Source organism: Lacerta agilis, chromosome 4 (assembly GCF_009819535.1).
Source record: "Lacerta agilis isolate rLacAgi1 chromosome 4, rLacAgi1.pri, whole genome shotgun sequence".
NCBI lineage: Eukaryota > Metazoa > Chordata > Lepidosauria > Squamata > Lacertidae > Lacerta > Lacerta agilis.
The window spans coordinates 24,213,003-24,239,277 of record NC_046315.1 but is presented as its reverse complement, the minus strand read 5'-3'; positions in this window follow the sequence as shown (position 1 = coordinate 24,239,277).

Below are 26,275 nucleotides of genomic sequence, written 5' to 3'. Positions count from 1 at the left end.
TAAATTCCTCCAAATTCAAAAAGCTTGCTGAAGATTTAGAGAAAGGGATTTACACAGAGGGTGAAATTGTGCATAGACTCTGCCACCTCTCGCTCTCTGAATAGCTCCAATGAAAAATCCACAAATATCTCAGTTTAGAGACCAGTTTGAAGGTTCTAGAGGAGCGCCGTATGGTAAGTGTCACATTGACACCACACGTCTAAAGCACACTTAAGGCACATTTAAAGCACAGGCAGACACGTCTTGTCCTATCTCGCTCAATGAGTTGTGTCTGTGTTTCTGGCCATAGATTTCAATGCTCAGGTTTAGTCACTCCACCTATATTTACCATTCTGCTTATTGCCCAGCGCTTAGTAGTAAAACACTGGCTTATGTTTTCTGAAACAATGCCCCCCTCCGGGGGGGGGGGACACCAATGAAGAAAAGAGACAAAGGGATATTTCAACTCTTAGAGGACTATCTGGAGTTAATGTGAAATGGTGAAATGAATTTGTGAAACTACAAAGCTGTAGTTAATGCCGAGCAGTAAATGGAGGTTATGTGCTGTGCTGAGCAGCATGGCAGATATTGTATTGACCTGGGTTCAAATCCCAGCATAGCATTGGATTCACCAGGGCAAGGTACTGACTGTTTCCTTTAGCACAATTGTATGCGTGTCTTCTAAGAATCATTGAACTGTAGAGTTGGAAGGGGCCATCTAGCCACCGCCTGCAATGCAGCAAAGTACAGTGGGAGTCAAGGACCACTGATTATGCTGACTGAGGTTTATAGAGACTGGAGATTAGCCGCAGTTCCCCCATCCCTGATGTATACAGTCAGTATGTCTAGAAGAGTGTGGGGAATGTGGCTACAAGTACCACCCCCATACACATGTTGATGCCTCTGCAACCAGTATGAACACCTCTATGTCTTTGTCAGGGACTGTGACTTTTCCAAAATCTGTCTTTAGCTGTTCAAAAGGACCTACCTGCTGCTAGGTTCAGTAAGTCATAGGAGACTTGGAACAGCACACCATTTTCCAGATTATAGCCATGTGTGAACCACAATTATTAGTCACCCGTACCACCAGAATGCAGAAATCTTGTTCCCCAGTGCCTTACAACCCTCTCCTCCTGACATTATTGCCTCGTCCATGCATTGAGACTACCAAGCTACACCTGTCTAGCTGAGTGCTGAACTGGTAGCATTTTAGGGGGGGAAGCTACCTTAATTGGAGGCCCTGGCTTTCACCATTCTACCTAGCTATCTAGCAACCTAAACTTGGTTTCCAGGCCCTCAAGACTATGTTGCTCCATGTCATTGGTGCCAGCATGCACCATGACCACTGACAGCTCCTCAGCACCACCTGCCAGGCTATCTAGATGAGGGGGCAACATCCTTAACCTTCGTACCAGGCAGACAATTCACCCTGTGGTCTGTATGCCCGCCACAAACCCAACTATCGATGTCCTTATTGATTAACTACCAGGATCCTTCCACCCCTTGAAGTATCCTCAGCACAAAACGATACAGTTCTTTGTCCCCAAAGGAGTAGGTCCCTTCCAAAGTATCTGTGGTGCCCACCCTCAGAGTGATGCTCTCCTTCCCCAGACCCTCATTCTCCCTGAGAGCAGGGGAGCTATCATTATGGAACCGCCCTGTGGAATGCCCTCCCACCAGATGTCAAAGAGAACAACAACTACCAGACATTTAGAAGACATCTTAAGGCAGCCCTGTTTAGGGAAGCTTTTAATATCTGATGAATTATTGTATTTTAATATTGTGTTGGAAGCCGCCCAGAGTGGCTGGGGAGGCCCAGCCAGATGGGCGGGGTATAAATAATAAATTATTATTATTATTATTATTATTATTATTATTATTATTATTATTATTATAGTGAGAAACAGCTATAATGTCCCTGAAAGTCTCATTCACGCCCCTCCAAGACTGTCTCCTTTTTTTTAAAGTGGTTTGTTGTTGCTGTTGTTGGTTTGTGGGGTGTTGCCTGTTGAGGGGAGAGTTGTCTTGTGGTGGTGGTTTTTCTGGTCTGTGTTTTATTTATTTTTTCAGGGGGTGGGAGGTGTATTTTGCCTGTTGCTTGCAGAAGAGTTGGTTCTGAGCATCAACAGGTTTTCTTCTGTGAAATGGGTATTTTATTAGATTTCCAGATGTGCCTCTGGGCCCAAGAAAAGTTTGGGACCCCTGTAATACCACCTCACTCTGCTGCATCCTGGAAACCAGGCCTCAGTTGCTGCCTGAGGAGTTTATCAGGCTTGGCTGTCAAGCTGTGAGCCCCCCTTTTGTGTGGAACATGCTTCAAAGGAAGTTCAATTGAAATCCAGGGGGCTTCACTTCCTGGGAAATGAGCTTAGGCCCAGGGTGTCATAAACTGCAGAAAACAACCTGGAACTTCTTTCAGGGAGGGAGAGATCTACCCTGCGAGAAGGGGCTTGCTCATTCTCTCTCTCTCTCTTTTCCTTTTTGGTTAAAGCTCTTTGACAGAAGACTGAGGATGGGGTGGAGTTGAACTGTTACACTGATGATCATCCAACAAGTTCCTCCTTCAAGTTGGTTAGCTATCCAACTTATTTATCATCTGCTCCCTTGCTCAATTCAGTTTGGGGAGAGCTGCGTTTTTCTGGGAGAAAGCAATTTGCACTGAGCACTTGGAAACCTCTGTATGGAGAAACCTCTGACTTTTGCAAGGATAGCCTGATGTTTAAAAAAAAAAAAAGATAAGAGACATATCCATTGCTCCACCCACTTTTGCCCCTAGCCTCGCCCATAATAAGTGTGTGGCTCCTGGAAAGTTGTCCACAAGGGCATGTGGACCTTGGTTTGAAAAGGGTTCCCCTTCCCCAAGTCATACTGACATAATACTCCCTAGAGAGTGGGTCATTATGAGCTTTATAGTAGATTCTTCTTTGTGTGTGTGGTTAAAGAAACAGATATATATATCGAAGGTGAGTTTGGCATAGTGGTCAGAGTGTTGGACTAGGACCTGGGAGACCAGGGTTCCAATCGCCACTCAACAATGAAGCTCACTGGGTGACCTTGGGCCAGTCCCTGCCTCTCAGCCTAGCCTACCTCACAGGGTTGTTGTGTGGATTTAATGAGGATTTAATAACCATGTACGCTGCCTTGAGCTCCTTGGATTAAGAACGCGGGATATTATACACAATAAATAAATTCAGCTTCAGAAGCCAAGAACTTGCGGGAAGGTGAGGTACTAAGAGACACCTTCACTGTCTCCTGAATTATATACCTTCTTCTGGGCCAAATAAATATGCGCTCTCTCTCTCTCTCTCTCTCTCTCTCTCTCTCTCTCTCTCTCTCTCTCTCTCTTTTAGTGTAGGTTTGTTGAGCTCGCTAATTTATGCCCAACTGTGCCAGCTCCCTAACCAATTTGCTTCTCCTCCTGGACGAGCAGGCCCTGCGATCCCAGAGGCGTGTATTTCAACAAGCCTAATATCGTCCTCCAGGATAAAAGTATTGGCTTATTCTGCAACATAATCTACATCAAAGCCCTGGGGGTAGCCGTCTTGAAAAGGCCCAAGATGCTTTTTAACTTCTTATCTGGCCTGTGCTTAGGGGGAGCCATAAATTCCACAGGCTTGCTCTTCCCACAAGCTCCCTCCTTTTCTTCTTCTCTTCCTAGGCCACCAAAGGCATTGAGGGAGTGGTTCAAACATAGAACTTGCAAACAAAAACCCCCCCAAGGGAAGTGGGGGAGGATGGGAGAGAGGGAGGGGGAGACAGCCCCAGCGAGCTCCCCTGAGATTGCTGCCACAGTTGGGCATCAGCAGGTGAAAAAATAAAACGAAATAGCCAGGGTAACTTGGAGCCTAGGATGCAAATACTGTACCCTCCTTCCCTAAATAAATGTACGCAGCCCTATACCTGAGCAGGGCACCCTTCACAATATTCTGTGCAAACGGGGAGGTCCCATTGACTGGTGGGCAGGATGAGACATGGTTGCTCTCCGTATCTCCTGAAGTAAACCTTTCTTAGGATCTAAGCCAGGGGTAAGCAACCTAAGGCCCATGGGCTGGATGTGGCCCAATCACCTTCTCAATCCGGCCCACGGACGGTCCGGGAATCAGCGTGTTTTTACATGAGTAGAATGTGTCCTTTTATTTAAAATGCATCTCTGGGTTATTTGTGGTGCATAGAAATTCGTTCATTTCCCCCCCAAAAAATATAGTCCGCCCCCCCCCACAAGGTCTGAGGGACAGTGGATTGGCCCCCTGCTGAAAAAGTTTGCTGACCCCTGATCTAAGCCAGTGTCTAGAATGTGCAGAACAGGGAAGATGGGAGTAAGGCAGCTTCCCTCCTGCGTGTGCCAGGCCATGTTCTGTTGTCCTTCTTCTGTCTTGCCTGCTTATTTACTTATAAAAATATTTATATACCGCTTTGGCACAAAAATATATCAAAGCGGCTTACAACAGCAAAAAAAAATGTTAAAACCATAGAAAGAAAAGAAAGTTAAAGACAAAAAAGTTAAAGACAGAGATCAGTAACCCATTGGGGGGGTGCTGTTAATTGCCTGCATTGGCCTGGCAGAATGGAAAAGTTTTTAGCGGGCGTTGGCACAGAAGGTGCCCAATAAATTATTATTTTTTAAAAAAAATATGCATGCCAGAAACACAAAAACCTTTCCTTTAAAAAGCAGGAGGGGTAGTCTAACTGCCTTGCATGGATAACCTTAGTTATTCTGAGATATTAAGAAGACCAAAAATGTTCTTAAAATACACCAGTGGTCTGATGTGCTTTTGGGGATTTCATCTTCATTTCCAACCGTAAGACTTTAAGTCTTGCCGAGAATCTTGCATTTTATGCAAGAAGGCAAAGGCTAACTGATGCCTGCCTTCACCCCAGTATGGCTCCCCTTTATCACATACCTGTACACAGCCCAACAAGACAGCAACAATAATCCACCGATAGCATACGAATCAATCTGGCTTACCTTTCCCAACAAGTCCCCCCCCCACCACCAAATGCAAACAAGCCCCACTGCAGACAACCACAGACAACCAACCACACTCTGCCCCCCAATACCTCTCACTACCAAGGAAATGTAATAAACAAATAGAAAGAGAAGCTACCCAGTTGACATGGACACAAAACCCCACATGTACCCTATATAAAAGAATAGAAGCCTCACCACCCCACCCCACCTCTCCCCCGTCTTCTTCCTGAACCTTATACTGCACTCAACACTAATGTCTCACAACAAATGTAACTAATTTGTAAGAAAGACTGTACAACCTGAAAAAAAGACACAAGGCATTTGACACAAGGTTGTTACTTTTTTTACAACATAACTCCGTTTGCAAGTCCATTAAATTGAAAACACATTTGTGAGTGCTGGAAATTGGAAAGGGATTTGATCAGTAATTTGATCAAGAAGGCGTAACTCATAAATTGTATGCATGTCAGGAGGCCACTGTGCAGAGGGGAAACTATTTCAGATGCAAACTCCCCACCCACCAGATGAGGAGTTTAGAAACTCAGTTTGCTTGGATTGTGAGTAGGTATATCATTTGTGATTTGGGTTTGGGTTTGAGAAAGAAACTCTGAGGGCACCAATAGTAGCATCTATTTTTAATTCAAAGCATTTTTATTTATTTATTTTGCTCGTGAGGTTGAAAACTATATGGGATGAAATCTGACATTGGTCCTGCTTAGAGTAGACCCACTGAAATCAATGGACTTGCATTGTAAGTATGCCATCTGAAATATTTCTACTCAAAAATTAGTTCCATTGAATTCAATGGGACTTACTCCAAGATAACAAGGATTAGGACCAGTTACAGGTAGGTAGCTGTGTTGGTCTACCATAGTCAAAACAAAATAAAAAATAAAAAAATTCCTTCCAGTAGCACCATAGAGACCAACTAAGTTTGTTCTTGGTATGAGCTTTCGAGCCTTTGATGGGTATTACTCACCAGGCTTTAAAAAACAGCAGTCAAACTTCCTCTTGGTTTGATTAGAACTTGTATGATTGAGAATTTCTATTGTCAACAGGAAGGATCTGGTGGCATCTCTAATAAGACATATATGGGTCACTCTTATTATCTCTTCTCCTGGTTAGGCTACATAGATTTCACAATCGCTTGTGTGTGCGTGTTCATCCGTGCGCTTCTGAGTGAGACTTCCTGAAGGCAAAAATATTTGCTACGATAAAGGAGAAGCCATCTTCAGTTTGCCTGGAGAGGTGGTTTTTTGTGCAATTCTTAACCTAGAAAGTGCATCCTCTCTCACAAAGCTGTATATAAATAGTAGCTAAATAACAGGGACAAGTCTAATTGCAGATATTGGGCCTTGGGTTTATCTCCAATGCACAATTTTAGGTGGGTTTTTTGTGTGTGTCCCCCCAAAAAAAATCTTCTGCAGGATTCCATATTTCCTCCCTCAATGGGTGGGGAAGCCGGCTTGTGAGGAAGGAGTCGATTTTGACAGCAAAGAATCCTGGTAGGGAAATACTTAACCCCCACCCCCACCCCTCCCTCACAGTGCTGCTGGGGTGAAATGCCCCTCCTTGTACTCCAGACACTCTCGGATGAAGCGCTTTTGCCTCGGGGCTTCCCAGAGGCCTTTAGTTGGCCACTGTGTGAGAACAGAAGGTTGGGCTGAATGGGCCTTTGAACCGATCTAGCAGGGCTCTTTCTGCATCCCTGGGGCTTTCTACGTCTGTTTCAAACAGGTTTCAGGCTTGGTTTCCAGGCAGAAACTGCTTTGGCTGGCCTTTGGGGGTGGGCTTTGCTGAGAGAGGAACCAGGGGAGTTACAGCCCTGTTGATTCTCTTAGACCTCCAAGTGGACCTTGGTATCTTTCTGGATAGGCTGCTTGGGCTGGATAGGCTGCTTGGGCTGGCTTTTGGAGGTACTACATCTCAGCACTGCTGCAGCTGCTTGGATGGCTAGTCCTTTGGCCCAGTATACCTGAAGGAGCGTCTCTACCCCCATCATTCAGCCCGAACACTGAGGTCCAGCTCTGAGGGCCTTCTGGTGGTTCCCTCACTGCGACAAGCGAGGTTACAGGGAACCAGGCAGAGGGCCTTCTCGGTAGTGGTACCCACCCTGTGGAACGCCCTCCCATCATATGTCAAGGAAATAAACAACTTCCTGACTTTTAGAAGGCATCTGAAGGATGCCCTGTTTAGGGAAGTTTTTAATGTTTGATGTTTTCTTGTGTTTCTAATATTCTGTTGTGAGCTACCCAGAGTGGCTGGGGAAACCCAGCCAGATGGGCAGGGTATAAATAAATAAAATAATAAAATATAATAATAATAATAATAATAATAATAATAATAATAATAATAATTGTTCTAGAAGGTGATGTTGGGGGAATCTTGCTCTTTCCATTGGCTGTTATGCAATGGGGTACCAGAGGGTTCTGTGTTATCCACATTTTCTTTACCATCCGCAGGAGAGGTGTCACCAATATGCAAAGCTCTATCTCTTCTTTCCTTCTAATTCAGGTGAGGTAATGGCTGTTCTGAATAAGTATATGAACTAGACCATGGGTAGGCAAACTAAGGCCCAGAGGCCAGATCCGGCCCAATCGCCTTCCAAATCTGGCCGGCGGACGGTCCAGGAATCAGCTTGTTTTTACATGAGTAGAATGTGTGCTTTTATTTAAAATGCATCTCTGGGTTATTTGTGGGGCACAGGAATTTGTTCATTCCCCCCCCCCCCAATTTTTTTTTATTGTCCGGCCCTCCACAAGGTCTGAGGGACAGTGCACCGGCCCCCTGCTGAAAAAGTTTCCTGACCCCTGAAAAGTTTCCTGACCAGACAAAGGAATTACAAATGAGCAGTTTGTCTGCTCTGCTCAGTGATATCCAACCTGTTTTTTTTTTTGGGGGGGGTGCCCTTTCCCTAAAGGAGTGGGACTCAAATGTACCCTTCCTGGGCCCTTGGGACATTCTGCAGGCTAATACGTCCTCACCAACCCGTAGCAGCCTCCTTGGGATTTTGTTGGTTGCCTGGTTGGTTTTGATATGCCTGGCAAACATCCTTGATCTCCCATTATGCTTCTTCTTTGACAAGATGGAGCCAAGAGAGGAGTATGGATAGAAACTTAACTTACTGTAGAAAGTTAAAAATGGCATTTGCTGCTCCACCCACTTTGCCTCTGGCCCCACCCTTTGCCAACAGTTGTCCCCCACCCCACCCCCTGCAGGTGACCCAGAAGGGAAGGTGGCTGAAGAAGTTTTCCCATTCCTTCCGTGAAGGATCACATAATGGGGGGGGGGAGAGTGTTCTTGGATCCACTAGTGTGCTGGAGGCACACAGGTGGCCTCCATAGCTCAGAGCGCCTTCTATCAGTTTCGGCTGATATGCCAATCACAACCCTATCTCAACACAGATAGCCTTGCAATAGTGACCCATGCTCTGTGGGATTCCTGAAAAATGCCATACATTTGAAGATGATCTGGAAACTGAAGCTAGCCCAAAATAGGGCAGCCAAGCGGGGACTGGCTGATGCAACGATAGAACCCCAGGCACACTTTGTCCTCTGCACCGGCTTCCAGCCTGTTTTGGCAAGTGGCCACCAGAGTAGGGTTACTAGACGTCCCCACTTCCCCGGATTTGCAAATCTGTCCCCGGAAAAATTCCATCCCCGGAATGTCCCCGGATTTCAATAAATGTCCCCAGGAAACGTGGCACCTTGCTCTCCTGGAGTAATATGCAGCTGGAGGGGTGGGAAGATAGTTTTTGCGCAGGCAGAAGCAGAGGTGGTGGTGAGGGGGTCAAAGAGTGTGAAAGAAGGGCTTTGCACCTTGCCCAGCAGAGAAACCGCGCACCTTGCAATGGCACACCGCCTGCCCATGACTCCTGAGCCTCCCCCAATCTCCTGCCCCCTCCCCACTTCGTTTTGAGAGTTTCACAGGGTGCGGAAGAAGAGCTTTGCACCTTGCCCAGCAGAGAAACTATGCGCCCCTTCCGCCCCTTCCAGAAAACGGCTGCCCGCCCCTGACTCCCAAGGCTCCCCCGACCCGTGACTCCCGAGGTTCCCCCGATCTGTCAAAAGGAAGAGGTCAGGAGATCAGGGGAGGCTCAGGAGTCACGGGGTGGGCGGCGCGCCGTTGTCCAGGAGGGGCGCAAGGTGCACGGTTTCTCTGCTGGGCGAGGAACGGAGGGGTGAACGAGAGCATGTCCCCGACGGCCGGGAACTGCAGAAGTCAAACTGGAGCAGGGAAGCCTTATGTTCTTTTAAGTTGAGGCTGCTTGAGTTGAGATACCTCCATTGCAGGGGGTTGGCCTAGAGCATGGGTAGGCAAACTAAGGCCCGGGGGCCGGATCCAGCCCAATCGCCATCTAAATCTGGCCTGTGGACAGTCTAGGGATCATCGTGTTTTTACATGAGTAGAATGTGTCCTTTTACTTAAAATGCATCTCTGGGTTATTTGTGGGGCATAGGAATTTGTTCTCCCCCCCCCCTTCAAAATATAGTCGGCCCCCCACAAGGTCTGAGGGACAGTGGACCGGCCCCCTGCTGAAAATGTTTGCTGACCCCTGGCCTAGAGGCTCCTCAGAGGTCCTTTCCAAATCTGTGATTCTGTGATCATCCCACAATCTGTATTCTCAAACTCTGCTTCCAACTCCCCCCCCCCCATGTTTCTCTCCTCCTCTGGATTTCTCAAGTCAGCAAAACAGCTGATGTATAGATGTAATTAGGGATTATAAAGCATTAATTTATTTATTTTTTAAGTGTCCCGGGATTCATTGAAAAATATCTGGTAACCATAAACTAGAGCGAAGATCTTTTCAGTGCTGGAAACACCCACCCAGTGATTATGCAACACCCACCCTGGCTCACCTGGCACCTGCAAAATGGTGATTTCAATGCTGGGAATGCTTTACTTAAAGTTCCTCCAGGCTTCTCGGCCTTGGTTTTTTGTTTTTTTAAGTACTCTTTAGATCTGCCACACAGATACTGTTATCTGCTGCTGGCTTCATTCTGCTTTTAGATTTTATTTTTCTGCTCTGTCTTTTTTCCTGTCAAGATTTTATTTACTGAATTTTAAAACGGCAAACATGTTTTAGAAATAATTTATAACAGAGGCAATATGGATGGATAAATAATCTATGAATATTGAAAATGAAATGAAATGAAATAAATGATTGTTTCTTCTCTCTGCGCTCCTCCCAGTGGTCATTCCTCCTCTGGTCGCTGCTGTGGATGCACAACCCGCCTGCCTGTCTGCAGGCACTGTGGTCACCTGTAAGAGATTTCCACATAGCGGGGTTGAAGTTTCCAGCTGTTTGCAGACATCTTAGTAGTGCACAGCTGGTCTGCCCATGGACCTGGCGCCTGAAGCCAGCTCCCCAAAGTGTACATCCTTGGGGATCCTGCCATCTCTTCCATTCTGTGGACATGACCAAGCCAGCAGCATAGACGTCACTGAGACAGGAATACGAACATGCTTGGAATTCTTAGCTCTGCCGTGCTCAAAGAAGCACTTCCTTTTCTCTGTTCTGAATCTGCCTAACATTCAGTTACACTGGATGACCCCGACTGCATTTTATGCTCAGGCCAGGACTCTGGCAAACCTCCCCTGGGACATTGCTCAACCCTACCAGAGCCCAAGCAAGAAAGTAAATGATTCCCCTGGCTCTGCTAGTGATTTAACCAGCATGGAGCAATTCCTCCTTTTCTCTCCCATTGAGCTTTTGCGAAGAGAAAGGTGGTTACAGAAAGTGCGTTAAGGTGTAAATTAATATTGCAACTCCCATCATCTCCAGCTCTCCTGGGTTTCTGCTCTTGCATTGGCCTAGGTTCATTTGCAAAGCTTGAGGTGGCCCCATGTTAGATTAACTGGCGAGGCCCATGTTGTCCCGACAACCATAACCCAGGAAGCCAAAAGGCCATAAACATTCCTGCTGTTGTTCGCAAGTGCCTGGTCCTCAATGGAGATACACAATTAGAGCGGGGAGGGAGGAAGATCCACAGCTCTGTTCAGTTCATGCATTCTCCCCCCCCCCCCCACCATGAGCTTCCGCTCCCTGCTAAGCACTACCTTACTTTGAATTCCAGAGATACAGTCCTGTTAATGTGGGAGGCCGAATAAAATTTAGCAAGAGCCCCAGGTTAGAATAAGGACTTCGACATTCACTAAGTCAGAGGAGTGAAGTGGCATCTTCAGTTTATTTTTATTTATAGCCCACTTTTCCTCCAAGGAGCTCCAGGTGGCACATGTGGTTCCTCTCCCACTCCATTCTAGTCTCACAGCAACCCTGCGAGGTAGGTAAGGCTGACAGTGAGTGACTGGCCCAAGGTCACCCAGTGAGCTTCATGGCGGAGAGGGGATTTGAACCCTGGTCTCCTGAAGTTGCCTAGGGTTGGGTGAGAGGACAACAGGTCTGTAAGCAGAAGGTGGAGTGGCAGGGTGGCAAAAGAGTGTGGGTGCAAGAGGCTCTTATTTGGAAGAGGGGGAATTTAGCGGTTCACAGAGTCCATTTCAAGGGCTCAGAGCATGCCGCATGCCTCGCCTCTTGCAACAGCCCTGCAAGTTCGACCAGCATTATTCCTCCTGTCCCACAAATTTGTAGCAGGGTGGAGCTGCGTGTCAGAGTGCCTTGCATCTACTGAATCCCCCAAGGGAGGTGAGAGTTGAAACGGGAGCTTCCTTCTTGCAGCTCACGCCCTTAGCTACCAGCTGAAGCCCTGTTCACAGTGATTTATACAGCAGGAACCAGCTGGATCAGGCCAATGTTCCATCTAGTCCAATATCCCGTTCTCACAGTGGTCTGGCCTGATGCCCAGGGGAAACCCACAAGCAGGACACCAGAACAGGAGCCCTCTCCCTCCCTTCCTGTGGGTTCCAGAAACTGATGTTCAGAAGCATTGCTGCCTCCGACCTGCCAGGCAGAGCATAGCCATTGTGGCTCGTAGCAAGACCTGTGTGCAAGCTTCGTTATAATTTGTGGAAGCAGGAGTGCCTGCTTGTCCCTGCGACTGTTGGTGCCTGGGGACATGGGTGCCATGCAGCATGCATGGCCCCTGGCGCCGAAATTTGTGGGTGCCTGGCCCCTTCATAGGGAATGTGTTTGTGGGTGCTCGGACACCCAGGGCCCCAGGAAGTTGGCACCTATGTGTGGAAGACTGCAGACACGGGTAGGATCTGGCTCCACAGCTGCCATGCCAAGCACACTTAAAGGTAAAGGTAAAGGGACCCCTGACCATTAGGTCCAGTCGCGGACGACTCTGGGGTTGCGGTGCTCATCTCGCTTTACTGGCCAAGGGAGCCGGCGTACAGCTTCCGGGGTCATGTGGCCAGCATGACTAAGCCGCTTCTGGCGAACCAGAGCAGTGCACGGAAACGCCAAGCACACTTACTTTAGAGTAAACCCTCGCTGAAGTCAGTTGGGTCTACAAGTTCCATAGTATCCGGCTTCATGTGGGATTTAGTTACTAGTTTTGTACAGTTCCCAAAACACGTTTCATCAGATGTAAACCTCTCTGAGTTCAATAGCATTTGCAAGTTTTTTGTTTTGGTTTGTTTTGGTTTTTTTTTTAATAGTTATTTATTTGACAATATTTATATACTGCTCAATGGGGGGAAACTAGGAAGTTTCTATGAGACAATATAAAATATTTAGCAAACGTATGGATAAATGTTAAAAACAAATGGACTTAAAATGCATTAAAATATAAACAACAAATAAACGTAATAAAATTGTGTGTAATATGCTTGCCCAACCAAAAACGTTTTTAGCTGTTGCCAAAAACAATGAGGCAAAGGCACCTGCCTAATATTAATAGCCATGAAGTTCCAGTAAATAGCTATAGAAATTCAGATTTCCCAGTTTAATTGACCTTCTATTTGCAGGACGCCTGAAACAGCTCTCAGGTAGCACTTTCTCATGAGCTGCTGGGAGTAGCAAGCCTTGGAGTTACACAGAGCTGTTCTTGCGGCAAAGCCTGAAGAAGAGTTCTTCTGTGTCACCCTTTTCTTTGTCCAGACCTTTGGTATCCAGGTAGCTGCCTGCTTTGGAATGAAGAAGGCGCCTCTCTACTCCATACCTCCCACCCCACTCACTGCGCCTTCTCCAGCCTCATGGCCTCATTGCAGGGACTGCAACCAGCCTGGCACAGTGGTTAGAGTGGAGGACTAGGACCTGGGAGGTTGAGGGTTCAAATCCTCACTGGGTCATGAAGCTCACGGGGTGACTTTGGACCAGTGAGTCACTGCCTCTCAGCCTAACCTACCTCACAGGTTTAAGTTTAAGGTGATTTAAGTTTGAGGAAGGCTATATGGGAATTTCGAGAGCAGAATTTCAGCCACCAAAAGCTCCCGGTAAACCCAAGCTGGTTTACTGAATACAATTTGTCTTTATTAGCGCTTACTCCCGAGGAAACATGCTGGGATCGGGCTGCGTAAAAAGCCTTACGGAGAGATTTGCCTAGGGAGGCTGGATCCTGCACACGTGCCGTTTGAAAGCTCAACCTTTCGGGACAGAGGAAAGACCTCTAGCCAATCGCAGAATAATCCTAGAAGATCTCTCCGAGCAAGGCACTACTGCGCAGGGGTCGTGCTCTTCCCCTCAGTCGCCACAAATCCCACCAGAAACCAAGTGAAACAGGCGCATACCCCCAACCTTATCGAATATAACCCCGATGCAGAACACAGACACTTCGCAGTAGAATGGCTTTGCTGTCCTTTGTGGAATTAATCATACTTGTTCAATCCACCACGCCAAGCCCAGCGCTTCTCTGGCAAGAAAAACCCAAACAGCTTCACCTTTCCTTGCCAGATGCGATGCCCCAGTTTATTTGGAGGGTGGGGGCGGAGAGAAATGTACGAAAGTGAAATGGGGGGGGGGAATTCATGTTAAACGCTTTATTTTATTTTACTGTATTTTTTTTTTTAAGTGCAGGTTTGATTCCGGCAGAGATTTATCCTTGTACTCAGTTGTTGCGCTATGCTGCTGTTTGATAAATAAGCAATATTTCCTCTCCCAAGGCTAACTGGTATTTCAACAATAAAAATACCTCTGTGCTCAGCAGAAAGGGAGGGGCGACCCTGTGCCATAAACGCAACATACTTCCAAGTAATGTGTAGAAACGTCGGTAGCCAATGTGGGGTGCGCTCCAGAGACGTTTTGGGTTACAGTTGCCATCACCTTTACCACTGGTGTCACTGGCTGGGAAATTGCAGTACACAACATCTGGAAGGAGCCAGATATTAGCTACCCTCCTGGTATAAGTTTCTTGCCTGCCTGCTAGTTTCGCCGTGACCAACTGGAGCAGATAAACGCGCAAAATCCAGGCAAAGAAACAGACTGCTTCGATTCATGTTATACCTCTACACAGGCCCAACTATGTTGGCGAAGGGGGGGTGCGTTTAAAGGAGGATTTTTATTTTTATTTTTTGACCTGTTTTAACTTTGCATATCGAATTTTGTTTATATTTCCCATTGCACAGGGTCACGATATTTCCGAACGGTGGCAGGTTTATAAAAGCTTTAAATAAGTAAGGAAATGTGTACGCGTAAAGTCTGGTCGGTTTCTGTGGAACAGAATCATCCCATTGTAGAGTTGGAAGGAACCCCCCAGAGTCATCTAGCGCAACCCGCTGCAATGCAGGAATCTCAGCTAAAGGATCCACGACAGGTGGCAAGTTAAGTCTTTGGCCGGATCGAGAATCCTGCGGAGATCAACAGGATTCGCGGAGGCGATTTTGGCCCGTTGGCACCCAGCGCTGGATGAGGGAGAGGCAGCTTAGAATTCAAAAACATTGGACTTGAGGCTTGTGGATCGCGTCTGCCTGAAAGGTCTTCTCAGTGAATAGATTTCCCTCATTCAACAGCTTCACAGCAGACAGGAAAGTCAGCCATCCGAGTAACTGCGAGAGCTACTGGCCTCCGGGGTCAAGGCATTTGCAAACTTTACGGTGGTCTCCGGAACGGATCTGAAGGGTGTTTTGACCTCTGCCGTGTTAATTCCTTAATCTTATTCCCAGTGCAGAAAATCTCACTTTCCGCAATCGGTTTTAAGCGACGATTGACGACTTCTTAAGGCGATTTTGGTACCTTTGGAGACAAATGTGTAATCTTTAGTCTTAAACCCTAGTACTGTACTACAATTTCGCCAGAAAGCGAAGCTAGCCCCAGATAAAACGAGGATAGTTGAATCGTAGTGCCACAATTGTTTGGAGACTGAAACAGTTCAGTTAAATGCGACTTGACTAGGTATTCCTTTCCTCTAATATTCTGAATATTCCACAGAATATCCAGTGGAGGTTGTTCTACGTTGTATTTGATTTGGCCACTACAAACCGAGAACAGAAGAAGAAAGTCAAAGGACGTTTACTTTGTGCAAATGTTCTTAGTCACGATCTAGCCAACAGAACTGCCCTGAGACCTCCGGGTATAGGGCTGTATAGAAATTCAATAAATAATAATAACAACGCGCCTTTGATTTTGACGGGAGAGACAACACTGTGATCTTAACTCCACTTACCCAGGAGTAAACCCCATTGGCATCTATAGGATTTACTTCTGAGTAGACATGGTCAGGCCCGAGGTGTCTGCAAGTAAGTCTATATGATTTACTTCTCATAATACATGGTCAGGATCGAGCTATTAGCCTGCAATCCGCTATCTGCTTACTTGGGAATAAGCCCCATTGAAAGCAATGTGGCTTACTTCTGAGTAGGAAAGCCCCTACCTAGCTCTTCCCGTATGATCGAAGAGGTTTAAAAGTGCTTCCCTTTGTACCATTGGATAGGCACCAGATCACGACTCCTCTTCTTCCAGCACCCTTGCAGAAATATATCAAAGGCGGAGGGATATATTATGGGCATAGGAGCCAATCCCTAGGGGACGAGGGGTCTTTACCCACCCACCCCCCTCATAAAATATTTGAGGAGGCAGCTCTGTAGGTAAACTTCAGTACCCATGATATTTTGAGGGAAGCCATGTGCTTTAAATTATGGTGTGATCGTGTGTGTGTGTGTGTGTGTGTGTGTGTGTGTAAACCATGCCTGCTGTCCAGACGTCCCTGGAAAACAAGGCTGGAAGCATTTCAAATATATGTAGTAAACCAACGATCCCTTCTTCTTTTCCTGTAGTACCTTGGGTGTCTACAGCAACTCTAATTTCCTCTGTGTGTGTGTGTGTGTGTAACAATTGCACCTGGCTTGGGGGTCCTAATATATATAGCGCGCGCGCACACACACACACACACACACCCTTGTGGATCATGTTTTGGATCAATATTCTCTCTGCGGCACTGGATCTCTGTCTTTCTACCTGGAGGAATATATCCCTTTAATTCCAAATAGCTCCCAGGCAACGGCAGGCGCTGAGCAGCTCCAAAGGTCCTCTCGCCATCTGCAAAGGCAGAGAGGTCCCAGGTATACGTGTAGCGCTGTGAACAAAGCACTCCCTAGATTAGAAACGAAACGAAACCCAACAACCAACAACAACCCTGGGAACCCTGGGGAAAGTATACAACAGAACAGCGGGGCCAAATTGAATAAGATTTAATCTCAGGGTTGTGGGTTTGAGTCCCGTGTTGGTTAAAAAAAAAATTAATTCCTGCATTGCAGGGGGTTGGACTAGATGGCACTCGAGGTCCCTTCCAACTTTACAACATAATGATCTAATGATCGATCTCAAGACGCGGTGCGCGGACACTAGTTGAATGGCAATGCCCATCAACTGGGGGCCCCAGACCCCTCAAAAATTTTATTGGGGGACTGAAAACCCCTTGGCCCCTAGGCGTTGGCACCTATGTACCAATTCTCCTGAGACTTGTTTATAGCTGTTAGGGTACTAGACACAATATCAAAATGGTGCAATTTCACACCCCAATATACTGGGCGTGCGTTGGCACACCTAAACACACGCCTGCTTTTGAATTATGGTGCTGGAGGAGACACTTGAGAGTCCCATGGACTGCAAGAAGATCAAACCTATCCATTCTGAAGGAAATCAGCCCTGAGTGCTCACTGGAGGGACAGATCCTGAAGTTGAGGCTTCAGTACTTTGGCCACCTCATGAGAAGAGAAGACTCCCTGGAAAAGACCCTGATGTTGGGAAAGATGGAGGCCACAAGGAGAAGGGGACGACAGAGGACGAGATGGTTGGACAGTATTCTCGAAGCTACCAACATGAGTCTGACCAAACTGCGGGAGGCAGTGGAAGACAGGAATGCCTGGCGTGCTCTGGTCCATGGGGTCACGAAGAGTCGGACACGACTAAACAACAACAAACACACACCTAATCCTGACCCTAAACGTACTTCTGTGTGTGGCCACTCGCTCCCCCAGTATAACCCACTCAGCCCCAGTATACAAATGTTGACATGTTTATTGAAATGCTGGTGTTTATTTGCGCCTTGATCTGCGTTGTGCCTTTCATCGGTGCTGTTGTCCTTCGATTTCTAGGCACCGGGCGCAATTTTTGTGGAGAAGCAGGGTTAACAAAATGTCGTGGCGACGACAGCAGCGATCTACACAAATAACGTTTGCCATGCAGTCCATGAATGTCAACAGAAGCGCAGAACCGAAACTATCATACCGGTAGGTTTGGCGCCCAATCCTAAACAAGCGCGCAGCTCGATCCTCTGCTTGTTTATTCGGGAGCTGGACAGCTCCTCTGAGAGATTTACGGAGCAATCCTATGCACATTTTACTCAGTCTCACCGAGTTCAATGGAACTTATTCTCAGCAAATAAATGTGTATACTTGTGGCAGCGTATATCCGAAGTCAGCAGGCACGCACCTAGCATTACATAACCCTCAAATGGGCTTTGCTCCCGAGTAAGTAAGCACAGAACCAGACTGTTTTCTACCAAAGTTCTTCGTCACTTTCTTGATTCAGCCGAAGGCAGTAAAGAAGCCGGATATAAATTTATAAAGCACACCAGCCTTCGCCACCCCTACGGATGTTTTTGGATAACATTCCCTGCATGTAACAAAAAACGTCTAGAGAGCACCAGGTTGGCGAAGAATGAACTACATCCATTTCTTTGCCATTTGCCTGTCAGGGCTTTTAACGCTTCCACGACCAAGCTTGAGCTCAAGCAAGTATGCAGTGGAAGGGAGTTCCAGAGTCGTGCGCAGGAAGTGAGCGCCTGTTGATGGTGGAATTACTAGACGCTGCCAAACATTTATTGGGGCGAGGGAACTACTTTGATTTGAGTGAGATTTACTTGGTAGGACATATGCTTAGCCATGTAGTCTTAGAGTGCGTTCCTTTACAAGCCTCCTTAGAAGTAAACCCCGGTTGAGGTAAGTGTGAGTAGGTAGGCCTGCAGCCCTAAGGTGAAGTCACCAACTCCTGCAGAAACCAATGAGAAAACACTCCAAAGGTTCAGTGAAGCAAACCCTCCTCCTTACACCCATTTCCCGAAGTTACATACCTGAAGGTAAAGGTGCCTTTCACTTCGCTTTCTGATCATCCTACTAATTCCGTTTAAACGGCTCGGACGCAGACGAGCGTCGGGTCACATTCAGGCTGAGATGATAAATCAGAGCTCAGCGAACGTCGAAATCCGTAGGCAGACCCAGAATTCCAAAAAGAACGAAGTATCACTGAGCATGCACAGAGTGCGTTTCCTTGTTTCCGCTTTTGTACTAGGACAGAGGTTTTGACTGTGTGTGTTTCAGTGTTTGAGCCTCGTACAGACCAGGCCCGTGCAAACATAGTCGGAAAACAATCCCAATGTTTTTGACGCGCGCAAGAGACTGAACACCACATTGTCCAAAGCAAATCTTCTCTCCCCTCCATCAGTCGCAGGATTCTCTCTTCCTCTCCCCCAAGCTATCTTTGATTCACAAGGAGGATGGTGACATCAGCAGCAGCAGCAGTATTATTAAATACAAGTGAATGGAGACCCCCACGTGCAGTTGCTCTAAAGCGTGCCTGCAGTAGTCCCCTTTTAATATGCTGCGTCCCGATCTCTGTCAGTTTAATGGCCTTGTTTTCCAGTTTATTGCTGCTTCATCCAATGCACACATACCAATAGATCTGCTTTGTTCGTGCTTATCGGCAGAGCCGATTACATGACACGGCTTTCGTGGGTCTGCTGTAAGCCTTTAGTCCTGGGAGAGGTGGGAGAGGGGGGTAAGTGTTGACTGGGGGGACTTTTAAAAGAAGACTCTAAAGCCCCCCTCCCACTTTCAGCAAGGAAAAACAACTCGGCGCTTTTGTTGAGAAACGGGAGCCTTCCTGCAATTTTTTTTTCTGTCTAGGCTGGCTAATTCCAGAGGATCAAGTCCTGTTATCGCAGTAAAAAACAACAACCACTGAGATGATTTCTTTCACGGACTTTAGCTACAGCCAGATCCTAGGCATGCTAACTTCTTCCTTCTCCCAAGGGCCAAAGATTTACCCTATAAACTCCCTGAGCTGAAAGCAACAGGAATTCCTCGTGAGTAGAGTTGGGGGCTGACTGATTTATGGTGGCTCCATGCCTTTTCCAGGCACGACTTGGAGTAGAAGAATAAGATAAACCCCTGTGTTGCATTACACTTACAGCTTATTATTGCATTTATATTTAGATCTTCATTTAATTGGCCCAAACAACCCTGCTACTAGTTTAGGTTGAGGGGAAGTGACTGGCCCAAGGTTGCCCAGTGAGCTTCATGGCCGAGTGGAGAGTTGAACCCTGGTCTCCAAGCTCCTACCTAGTCCAACAACTGGACCGCACTTGCTCTCAATCCTGCTGCATTTGGGGGCCCTTATTAATATTCTTGTGGGTGGCTGGGCGTCCTCTTACAAGTGATAATGCAAATGTCTTCAGCCAGTGTGGTGTAGTGGTTAAGAGCAGTAGTCTCGTAATCTGGTGAACCGGGTTCGCGTCTCCACTCCTCCACATGCAGCTGCTGGGTGACCTTGGGCTAGTCACACTTCTCTGAAGGAGGAGGAAGGGAAAGGAGAATGTTAGCCAAAGATCTCTTAAGTGGCTTACATGGTTCTCCTCTTCCCCATTTCCTCCTCACAACAACCCTGTGAGGTAGGTTAGGCTAAGAGATGGTGACTGGCCCCAGGTCACCCAGTGAGCTTCATAGGTGTGTAGGGATTCGAACCCTGCTCTCCTAGGTCCTAGTCCAACATGCTAACCATTGCACCACACTGGCTCTCAATCATACTGTGTTTGGGGACCCCGCTCTTAATATTATTGTGGGGGGCTGCTCATCCTCTTGAGTGGGGCCCTTTACTCCTGCTCCCAAGTCCTGCCACTCCTAAGCACGAGAAGTATGACTGCTTTGCTAAGGTTGGGTAGCTCAGCATTCTGTTTGTCACAGTAACCAGTCAGGGAGAAGAAGAGTTTGGATTTTTGATATCCCGCTTTATCACTACCTGAAGGAGTCTCAAAACGGCTAACATTCTCCTTTCCCTTCCTCCCCCACAACAAACACTCTGTGAGGTGAGTGGGGCTGAGAGACTTCAAAGAAGTGTGACTAGCCCATGGTCACCCAGCAGCTGCATGTGGAGGAGCGGAGACGCGAACCCAGTTCCCCGGATTACGAGTCTACTGCTCTTAACCACTACACCACACTGGCTCTCTAGGGGAGCAGGCAACCTTTTCTGCATCCCCTCCTGGGTAACCTTCCAGGAGCCACATGCCAGCGGTGGGTGGAGCCGAAGGAGAAAGTGGGCAGAGCGATGGTTGTAAATTTTTTCACCTTTGTACAGCAGGCTAGTTTCCACACACACCTCTCTGTCCTCCCATCCAGGCAAACAAGAAGCATAGCCAGAGTTCAAGGATACCTTCCAGCCATGCAAAAACAGTGAAGGAGGGTGCCTTTCAGGATTGAACTTTGCCACATGGAAGGTTTGCATGGAAACCATAATTCATCGGATCCCACAATCCAGAAGATGAAGACACTGAAACACTAGCAGTTAAAACAATACCACATAATAAAAAAGCAGTTTGTGAATGAAGCCAATGTTTCCAGGAGGGAATCCCACCAGCACGGGGCCACTATAGAAAAGGCCCTGACTCTCTGATTCCTGCCAATCTAATATATTTATTTTCTTATTTATTTATTACATGTATAGTTCATCTTTCATTCTATGTGGCCTTCCTCCCCCCCATGTTGTCCTTACAACAACCCTGTGAGGTTGATTAGACTGAGAGAGAGAGTGACTGGCCCAAGATCACCTAGTGAACTTCATGGCTGAGTGGGGATTTAAACTCTTGTCTCTCAGATCCTAGAGCAGCACTCTAACCACTGCACTACAATGGCTCTCAATTATAGATCAGGATGGCAGCCCAAGGTCCCTGAGATGGATCTCAAGGCTGAGGCAGGTTCATGCTGAGGCAGGCGGTCTTTCAAATAACCTGGTCCCATAGACCAAGTCCTATGATGAAAGCTTGAAGAAACTGGGTTATGTTTGGCTTGAAGAAGAAGATTAAAAGACGATACGATAGCCAACTTCAAATATTTGAAGGGCTGCGCAGAGATGAAGGAGCACATTTGTTTTTCTGTTGCGCCAGAGGGTAGGGCCCAAACCAATGGGTTCAAATTACAAAGGAAGGAATTTAGACTAAACTTCAGGAAGAACTTCCAGACCGTTGAAGCTGTTCCACGGTAGAAAATGTTAGCTCAGAAGGTTGTGGACTCTCCTCCTGAAGGCTCTTAAATAGAGACTGGGTGCTTGTAGTAGTGAATTTCCTACATTGGTGGGAGGGGTTGAGCTGGATGACCTTTGGAGGTCCTTTGCAACTCTTTGATTCTAAAGCTACCACCTGCTTATTGCTGCAGATCAAACTAACATTAAAAAGATTTAGAAGCTGGCAGTGCCATCTCTTCTCCCCTACCCCACTTTCCACATGCATTAATTTTGCATCTCCACCTTGGCTAGAATCAGGGTCTTTTCTACCTAACTTGTGTTTCCTGTAATGAACTTTGCCTTTTTGTTCTCCATACTCAGAGTCTCAGTCTGTTTCCATCAAGGTTACAGCGTGCTCCTCCAAGCAGTGGTTTCAGTGCACCATGCAAGTTCCTGCAGTTAAGAACATGTAGCTGAGGACTCCGAGGACTCATCTTTCCACTGCTGGCTTATATGCATTTTATATATGTATGCTGGGATAGCTCGGTAGGAAGAACGTAAGTCTCTTAATCTCTGCGTCATGGGTTCGAGCCCCACATTGGAAAAAGATTCCTGCATTGCAGGGGGTTGGACTAGATTGTCTTTGTGGCCCCTTCCAACAGTGATTCTATTATTCTGTACCACAGGGCTAGACTAGAGAACCTGCGGCCCTCCAGAGGTTGTTGGACTCCAACTGCCATCAGCCTTAGTCAGTGAGGCTAATAGTCAGGGTTCATAGGGAATGCAGCCCAACAACCTTGGGAGAGCCACAAGTTCCCCATCCCTGTTGTTAGACCTGTTTAACAGTGTGGTGTAGTGGTTAAGAGGGGTAGACTCATAATCTGGTGAACCCATGCAGCTGCTGGGTGACCTTGGGCTAGTCACACTTCTTTGAAGTCTCTCAGCCCCACTCACCTCACAGAGTATTTGTTGTGGGGGAGGAAGGGAAAGGAGAATGTTAGCCGTTTTGAGACTCCTTCGGGTAGTAATAAAGCAGGATATCAAATCCAAACTCTTCTTCTTCTTTTAGCTGTTGCAGTCTCTCCTCTCCTCCATGACCCCTGGGAACTGTAGTTTTCTGAACTGTGCTGAACATGCTTTGTTTACATACCCCTGGCCACACAGGACAAGAATTCCCCAGAAAGAGGCAAATGCTTATTAAACCCGTTTTCGGAGGCAGTGTTTGATATGCCTTCCGTGTCTCTGCAAATAGTGAAATTTTCTTAAAGAGAAGCCATGCAAGTTAAACCAGCTTCACTTGGTAGGCATGCATTGTGTAGATGTGCCTGTCAAGGTGTGCTCGGCCACATGATTTCCATTATTAAGCAGAATTCCCGTCTCTCATCTCTGCTTAACACTCGACTCCTCTTATTGATGGGAATAAGAGGAGACTGCAGAAAGCCAGTGCAGAGCAGTGGTTAGAATTCAAATCCCCACTGGGCCAGGACGCTCAGCGAGTGACCTTGGCTCAGTCACCGTCTCTCAGCCCAACCTACCTCACAGGGTTGTTGTGAGAATAAAATGGGGAAAACGCTGTACACCGCCTTGAGCTTCTTGGAGAGAAAGGTGGGATATGGACACCAGGGAGAACTTTCTGACAGCAAGAGCTGCTAGACAGTGGAGCGCTCTCCCTCCTGAGGTTGTGCACTCTCCTTGCTTGGAGGTTTTAATGCAGAAGTTGGATGGCCAGCTGTCCGGGATGCTTTAGCTGAGATTTCTGCATTGCAGGGCGTTGGACTGGATGACCCTCGGGGGTCCCTTCCAACTCTACAATTCTATGATTCTATGAAATGCAATAAATAATTGTGGATTGGACTTTCCTTCCTTGAAATCTTGTTAGCTCATCCCAGCTGCTGCAATCAAGAGAATCTGCCTACCATGGGTCCATTTAGCCCAGAATTGCCCACATCCACTGGCAGCAGCTCTCCGAGGTTTGAGCACGAAATCCTTTGTAGCCTTACCTGGAGACGTCGGAGAATGAACCTGGGACCTTCTGCCAAGCAAGACGGACTTTTCTCTGTACCTAAGGCAGATAAAAACGAACCCAGATCTAAGTGAGCCTCAAGTAACAAATCGCTTTACAAACGGAAATTCAAATCCAGAGTTCCTCGGAGGTTCTAGCTGCCATCTTGAGAATATCGGGCCATTTATTCACACCTCTTGATCCCTCCAATGAATTAAATGTCTTGTTTGCGCTCTTCATTCAGGAAATCTATTTGCAACTTTTCATGTTTAATAGACTATTGTATTTTAATATTCTGTTGGAAGCAACCCAGAGTAGCTGGGGAAACCCAGCCAGATGGGCGAGGTATAAATAATAAAGTATTATTATTATTATTATTATTATTATTATTATTATTATTATTATTATTATTATTATTATTATTAATTTATTCCGCAGCAGCTCTGTAAAGAAATCAATGGAGGTGGTCTAGAATAAGGAGAGGAGACTGTGGCCTTCTATTATCGTCATTCAATATTCGTTTGTTTGTTTTGAAATTGAACTGAGCATTTGTTTCAGCTGGTTAGCTGCATTTGATGAAAAGGGGGAAAAGAGACAGCTGAGAGGTTAGTAAAGTTGATCGCTTGATAGCGCAGCGCGTGTAGATAGGCAGCTATAATGATCGGTAACTGTATATGCTCATACACAGGTGTTTTTTTTTTAAATATAGCTTTAAAAATCTTAATGGTTTGGCTGGGGGGTCTTAAGCGTACAAACACGGCCCTGCACATTGCTGGCTTTCAAGGAAGCCCCGGCTCTTTTATTTCATTTCTGAAACGTATAACTATGTCCTTAGTCACAAAGCCTGAAGGCGGGTTACAACACTTGGTGCGCGTGTATATCATGCACCTACTTGGGGTGCGGGGAGAAGCGAAAGGCGTGTGTGTGGCTCTGCATCTCCAAATTATTCATGCAATATTATTTATTGTGATTTAAAGGTTTCAGCAGCTGCCTTTCTGCCGGAGCACGGAGCTCAGAGGAGTTCACTACGCCATGAAAAAAAACCATACAATAAAGCTGCTATTACAAGAACTAGAAACGATCAGTAAGAAACGTTGCGATTCTGAAGCACGTGGCTCCCCACTCAAGAAATATTCTACTTATTTCCCAGGAGGCATATCTAGGCTCATCTCTGCCCATTGAGGTGCGACTTAAACATGAATGAAGCTGGGTCGATGGTGCTGCATTACTGCTGCTAATAAATAATGTCGATTCGAAACATACACCGAGGCTCAAGACTTTAATTTGGATTAATTTTGTCTGGATGTGCCACCAGTGTTAGTGCCGTTTCCCCACTATACTTAATGGTGTGGAGGTGGGGGGTGGGAGGTTGTTATTGGTTTGTTTTGTTCTTGTTTTTATTATGTATTTTGTGCTTTTATCTTGTATTCCCCCCCCCCCCGAATTGCCCTGAGATCTACAGATGAAGGGTGGTATGCAAATTTAATAAATAGTAATAGTAATTGTGTGTGTTTGTGTGTGTTTGTGTAATACGTGAGTGCATCTGTATCTATACAAAACCTTACCAGACTGACCGCGCGATCCTATGTCTACTTATTACTGCGGATACTTGATTATTTGCTACAATCATTTACCGCGCTACCTGGGAATTAGCTGAGTGCGCAAACTTATTTCCGAGCAAACACGCGTGAGGTTGCGCTGCAAGGCTGCTATCCTATGCGCCTGGGCGTCAATTATCACAGAGGGAATTCCCAATAAACCCACATATCATATAGGATCGAGTTGCATTAGGTTTATTTTGTGACATACACTTTGGAGGCTGAGAGCCTACGAAAGCTGGCAGCGCAGGAACAGCGCGATCCTGTAGTTACAGTGAGGCTCACTTCTAAGCAAGCATGCATACCACAGCTTCCCCCCCCCCCGCCCGCCCTTTGGTTTGGCCGGATTCTGCCCTTTGCACAGCTTTCGCCGCTTCCCTGCCCCTAAGGCGACTTCACCTCCGCGATCTCAGCTGCGGCTGGTTCCCCGCAGACGATTGTTCTAGCCGGGGTCGAGAAGGAGACGAAGGGGCTGGCGCTCGTGTCCGCCGACCCTCGATGGGAACCAAGGAAAGTTTCCACCGCCACCGCCGGCAGTTTGAGCAAAAGATTTGGCTGCTTTTGGATGCAAATATACCCTGCGCCTCCCCGCATTGTCCCCGGCTCAAGGTGAAAAGTTAAAGCATAAAAACAATGAGTGAATCTGTTGGGATTTAGAGGGGGAGCCCGGGGAAGCGGGGGCCGCCTGTCGCATCTTCAAAGGGCAACTTGTGTCTGCGCCGCGACGCGCGGCAGAATGCTCATATCAAAGTGGCCTGGCTGGTCCTATCTACACCGCAGAGGCTGTGCGATCTGGATCGGACTTAGAAGGTGCCCGAAACCGGACCAGTTCATGGGGTTAACAAAATAAACCAGGCCAGAGTAGCAATGACCCATATTTCTCTCTCTCTTATTGAGCAGATTTAAAGTACCACGCTCCGTTCTTAATCCCCCCCCCCTCTCCCCCGCTTGGTGTGTGCAAATTGGTGGACTGAAAGTTCGTCTTTTTCCTTCTCTGGTGTCTTGAGAAGGTCATTTTCTGCTCCGGTTTCATTGTATATTGATAGACTGTCCTTTGTTAGAATTATATTCTTCGGGACTTTTTCTGTAAAACAACAGCAGCAGCAGCAGCAACAACAGATCCATCTCTCCATAGAACAGTACTGAAATATATACAGTCAGATCAGCCTAGTTTA